This window comes from Marmota marmota, unplaced genomic scaffold (assembly GCF_001458135.2).
Source record: "Marmota marmota marmota unplaced genomic scaffold, marMar, whole genome shotgun sequence".
In the NCBI taxonomy this organism is placed as follows: Eukaryota; Metazoa; Chordata; class Mammalia; order Rodentia; family Sciuridae; genus Marmota; species Marmota marmota.
In genome coordinates this window covers 14,414,433-14,420,432 of record NW_025999982.1, presented here as the reverse complement: position 1 = coordinate 14,420,432, position 6,000 = coordinate 14,414,433, and positions in this window count along the sequence as shown.

Genomic DNA, 6,000 nt, shown 5'->3' with positions numbered 1-6,000 from the left:
TAATATTATTTGAAAGAAGGAATAAATAGAAGCGTTCATATACATTAGGCATCTAAATTTTTTTTTAAAACACTAATAGCCAAAAATTCATCAATTGATTAGTAGGGACTTATTGTTACACAGCTATCATCTCTTTTTTTTAATTAAAAATAACCTTTTATTGTTTTATTTGATTGTTTATTATTTTGCTTTTTGTTTGTTTGTTTGTTTGTTTTGAGATGGGGCCTCAGTATGTTGCTCAGGCTGGTCACCCCTCCCAGCTTTAAAAATAACATTTTAAATTTACTTACTTAGATTTTTTAAATGCTTAGCTAATAACAGCTATCATCTCTTAATTCTTAACAGCAATTCCAAGAGGTAAGAACTTTTGCTGTCCTATTTTATATTGAGAAGACTACAGCTCAAAGAGATCAGTAACTTTCCCATTATCACTCTGCTGATATTTTTTTCTTGTTTTATGTGTCTGCCTAGAACTTTCAGTATATCCTGAATAAAAGGGGTGAGAATAGATATCTTACCTTATTCTTTTTTGGGGGGCAGGTACTGGAGATTGAACTCAGGGGCACTTGACCACTGAGCCACATCCCAGCTCTATTTTGTATTTTATTTAGACTCACTGAGTTGCTTAGCACCTTGCTTTTGCTGAGGCTGGTTTTGAACTCACAATCCTCCTGCTACAGCCTCTCAAGCCACTGGGATTACAGGCATGAACCACCATACCCGGCTTCTTATCTTATTCTTGACCTTAGATCAAAACTATTCAGCATTTCACCATTATATAAGAAATCAGTTGTAGTTCTGTTCTTCATTTACCAACAGTTTTTTTCACTGAATGGTGTTGAATTTATCAAATTGTTTCCACATTTATTGGGCTGATCATTTAGTTTTTCTTTGTCAGCTTGCTAATATGATAAATCACATTTATTGCTTTTCAATATTAAGCCAAACTTGCATTCCTGAGATAAACCTTATTTGGTCATAGTATATTATCCTTTGTTTTTTTTTCATTGCTGTATATACTAAAATTTTGTTAAATATTTTTACACCTTGTTTGTGAGAAATACTAGTCTGTAGTTTGCTTTTCAGCAGTGGGGATTGAAGCCAGGGGTGCTTAACCTCTGTGCTATATCCCCAGATCTTTTAATCTTTTATTTTGTGACAGAGTCTTGCTAAGTTGGTGAGGGTCTTACCAAGTTGCTGAGGCTGGTTTTGCACATGTGATCCTTCTGCCTCTGGAATTGCTGGGACTACAGGTATGAGCCACTCTGCCCAGCTGCTTTTCTTTTCTTGTAATGTCTGTTTCTTGTGTTGGCATCAATAAATTGATGGCCTCAGAATAATAGGAAGTTTTAGTACATGGTCATTTGGCTCCATTGTTTATGGGTCTGTGGTGAGGCAGAACATCATGGCAGAAGAGCATAGTAGAGGAAAGCTGCCCGTCTCATGGCAGCCAGAAAGCAGAGAGGGAGCGTGAGAAGGGCCTATGGACAAGATAGACCCTTCCAGGGTCCATCCCCAGTAACCTACTTCTTCTAACAAGGTCCTACCTCCTACAGTTTCTACCAATAATGCCATCAAATTATTAGCCACTAATGAGGTCAGAGGGCTCAGGATCCTATCATTTCTCCTAATCCCTGCCTCTCAACATTGCTGCACAAAGGATCAAGCCTTCAGCACATAAGCCTTTGGGAGATATTTCATATCCAAACCATAACAGTATCTTCCAAGGAATTTTTCCATTTTATCGTTGTCATAAAAGCATATAACTTTCCCTTTGTTGTTCTTTAAAAATCCGTAGGATCTATTATATTTTGCTCTTAGCTTTTTGACATAATTTGTATTTTTGGCTCTTTGAGAAATACAGTAAAATTGAAGTGTACTTCTCAAAGAGCTATCTTTTTGTCCCAATTTTTCTCCATTGTTTTCTATTTTATTGTTTCTTATTTTCATTGTTTACTTTCTTCTGTTTTTTTTTTTGGGGGGGGACAGTTATTTGTTCTTTTGTATCTAGTCTCTTAAGCAAGGTTTTTATTTTATTTTTCTAATGTAGGTCTTTAGCTAGAAAATTTTCTCCTAACATTAGTACAGTTTTATCCCACAAATTTTGACAGATTGTTTTCTCTTTGATTTGCTTTATTGTACTCTAACTTTTATTGTGACTTACTCTTTGATCTATGGTTTTTTTGAAGTATGTTGTCTAGTTTCTAAATAATTGGAAAATTTGCAGATATATTTCTCTCATTAACTTCAAGTTAAATCTCATAATGGTCAGAGAACACACTTTGCATGGTTTCCGTTTTTTAAATTTGTAGAGATTTGTTGTATAATCCATGACATAGTCTATTTTGGTGAAAATTCCAAGTGCACTTGAAAAGAAAGCATATTCTGTATTATTAGGTGAAAAGTAATTGGTCAGTTTTGTTGTGACTGCTATCTGGGCTTCTACATCCTTGCTGATTTTATTTCCATTTGTTTCATCAGTTTTTAACATAAGGGTGTTAAAATCTCCAGCTCATAATAATGCATTTGTCTATTTCTCTTTTACTGTTTCTTCCATTTTTATTATAAGTTATTACATGCATGCATATTTAAACTGTTATCTTCCCTTCATAAATTGAAACTTTCATTTTTATAAAATAAACTTCTTTATGTTTGGTGATAGTTATTGCTCTGAAATATTTTTCTGATATCAATGTAGTCACCCTAGTTTGCTTTAAATTTATGTATGGATCTTTTAAAATCTTCTTCTTTTTTTTTTTTTTTAGAGAGAGAATTTTAATATTTATTTATTTAGTTTTCGGCAGACACAACATCTTTGTTTGTATGTGGTGCTGAGGATCGAACCCCGGGCCGCACGCATGCCAGGCGAGCACACTACCGCTTGAGCCACATCCCCAGCCCCTAAAATCTTCTTAACCTATCTGTGTATTTATATTTAAAGTTTCCTATATACAACATGTGTGTGTGTGTGTGTGTGTGTGTGTGTATTTTAATCCAACTTGTTTTTTAGTTGGAATGTTGAATACTTTTATTTAGGGAGAATTTTTTATATGTGGGGTTTATATTCACCATACTGCAAGTTATTTTCTAATTGTCCCATCTGTTTTTGTTCTATTTATTTTTCTTTTCCTGCCTTGTTTTGGACTAATTGAATATTGTTTTTTAGCATTCTGTTTTATTTCCATTTTTGGTTTAAGTTTATTTGTTTTAGGTAGTTTTTTTAAGATTTAGAGTAAATATTTTTAAGTTAATACACTCTATCTTCAAATATTATACCATTTTAAATGTTGTGTAAGAATCTTCATGCTTTTTCAATGTAATTTACCTCTATATGTTATAAACTATACATTATAATTGTAAAATTTACAATACACATTTTCATTCTACAATTTATAATGTATGTAGCAAATATCAGTATAGGTTTACAGATTCTATATTATTCAGCTATAGCATAAATTATTATTTACAATTGTAATATGCAATTTACCTCGTGTTATAAGTAATATATCATTATTTTATGTAATCTCTTTAACATTGAAAAGTGAGAAAAAGTCTTTATATTCATTCATATACTTATGACTTCTGATGCTCTCCATTCATTTATTTCAATTTGGATTTTCCTCTGGAGTAATTTTCTTCTGTCTGAAATGATTCTACTTCTTGTATTGCTAGTATTTTAGAAATTAAATTCTTTCAGCTTTTGTGTGAGTAAAAATGTCTTTCAACATTTATATAAGAGCTTTATTTCTTCTCATCTTTTGAAATATATGTTTTGTGTATATGGAATTCTAAATTCACAAGAGTTTTTTTCTTTGTAAAATTTAAAGGGGTTGCTCAACAGTCCCATGAGTGGTTGGCCATTTTGACTGGAATAGTCATTGAAGCTCACAACTAATGTCTGATAGAACTTATCAAGTAAATATCCTGCCTTTCTCCTCAGTTGGGACAACTTTGTGGCCTGGTCTGCATCATTTTCCAGAATTTTCTAACAGGATGAACTCTAGTTATCCATATCAGCACTTGTTCATTGGACTGTCCTATGTTCTCTTCTTTTCCCTATCATATTTCCTCATTTCTCTCTGGAGTTTCCTGGCATCACTTCCTTGATTAACTACTTGCACCCAAATCCTTTTTCAGGGTCTACTTCTTGGAGAAACCACGCCAAGATAATAACTAAGACAAAAATTATCCTAGTAGTACGCATATGCCTGAAATTTGAGAAGGAATGAAATAATAAAAGATGACTTGAAGCATGTAATTAACCTTGATAACAGAAAGCTCAATGAACCTGGTATTAATATATGTGCTGAACATTCTCCGCTGTGATATGTTAACTGATGACATATAGTAAGGTTGGATGAGGTTGACTTGGTTCAACAATAATTTATGAAGTGAATACCACGTATGTACCTTGGCATCTCTACAACTGTCATACTGTTGTCCATAAATTCCCTTACACTCTGACCTCTTGGGTCTATTTCTCCTCTTCCTTCTTCATATATGGCATGGAAATCTGTTTCTTATACCTTACAACCCTCTTGAGTAGTGATTGTTCCTTAACTGTTTTTCTCTAAACTGAATCTGAAAAAGGTGTTTTTGTTTCCGTTATTCTTCTGTGCTTTCTATATTATCACCACCCTAGCATCTACCTTGTTCTGTATCATCTTTCTCTCTTGAAATCCACATATCAGGTTGTTGCTTTCTTTTCAACCTCCCTTCTGTCATCTATCAACTTCTAAATAATTCTTCCACATTCCTGAAGGGCTTGACCACAGCCTCCTTCTGGATAACTCATTTTACCCTTGGAATCTGTGAACTGAACTTTTCTTTTTATCCCTCATCTTAGTTCTTTCTCAATGCTCCTGCTATCTCTTATGCTTCTAGCCTATTAAAGGCAGGTATTTTGCAGGGTCCTTAATGCAGCCCTGTGTCTTTTTTATGTGTGTGGTGCTGGGGATTGAACCCAGGGCCTCAAGCATGCTAGGAAAACATTCTACCACTGAGCCTCAAGAACAGCCCTTTGCTTTATTCCTCTCCCTTCTTTCCTGGGGACCTTCACATTTTAAATGAATACTACTTTTTCAGATCTGTGTATGTTAGTCTACTTTTTGTAGCTGTGACCAAAATACTTGATAAGAACAACTTAGAGGAGGAAAGCTTTATGGGTCAATGCCACCGTGCTTGGCCCATAATGAGATAGAACATCACAGCACAAGGGTACTGTGGAAGCCAGGTATGGTGGTGCACACCTATAATCCCAGTGACTCAGGAGATGAGAATTGCAAGTTTGAGATTAGCCTTAACAACTTATCAAGGCCCTAAGCAACTTATTGAGACCCTGTCTCAAAATAAAAAAGACTGGGAATGTGGCTCAGCGGTTAAGTGTCCCTGTGTTCATCCCTCTTAAAAAAAAAAAAAAAAAAGACCAGCACAGTGGAGTACTGGTCCATTCATGACAGCCAGAAAGCAGAGATAGCCAAGGAAGGGACTTCAGGGAAGATGCACCCTTCCAGGGCACACTCCCAGAGACCCACAGTTACCACCCAATCTGTCCATTCACACTAGGATGAATCAATTAGGTTACAACCCTCACAATCCAATAATTTCACCTCTGAATATCCCTGCATTAACACAGGAGCTTTGGGAGGGCACTTCCTATCCAAATCATAACATTGTCCTTAAGGAAAATTACTCTGTGGGTGTTTGGAAGAAACATTAATCTGAGGATATACTAAAGCTAATATCACCCCTACAATCTCTTCAAACTCATTCCCAATATTGCCTATAGAAAATCCTTGCAAAACACAGCCTTAATCAAGTTTAATGACCATCTTTAGTTTCTCATTGTGTATATGATACTGACCCAGTTTTATGAATTTAAAATAGAAAACTGCATCTGCTATTTAACTCTTACATGTTGTAGAGAATATGTCTATCATTTATCCAATCAACTAACAAATACTTTTTTCCTGCTTCTTATTTTACAGGCTTAGTTCTAAG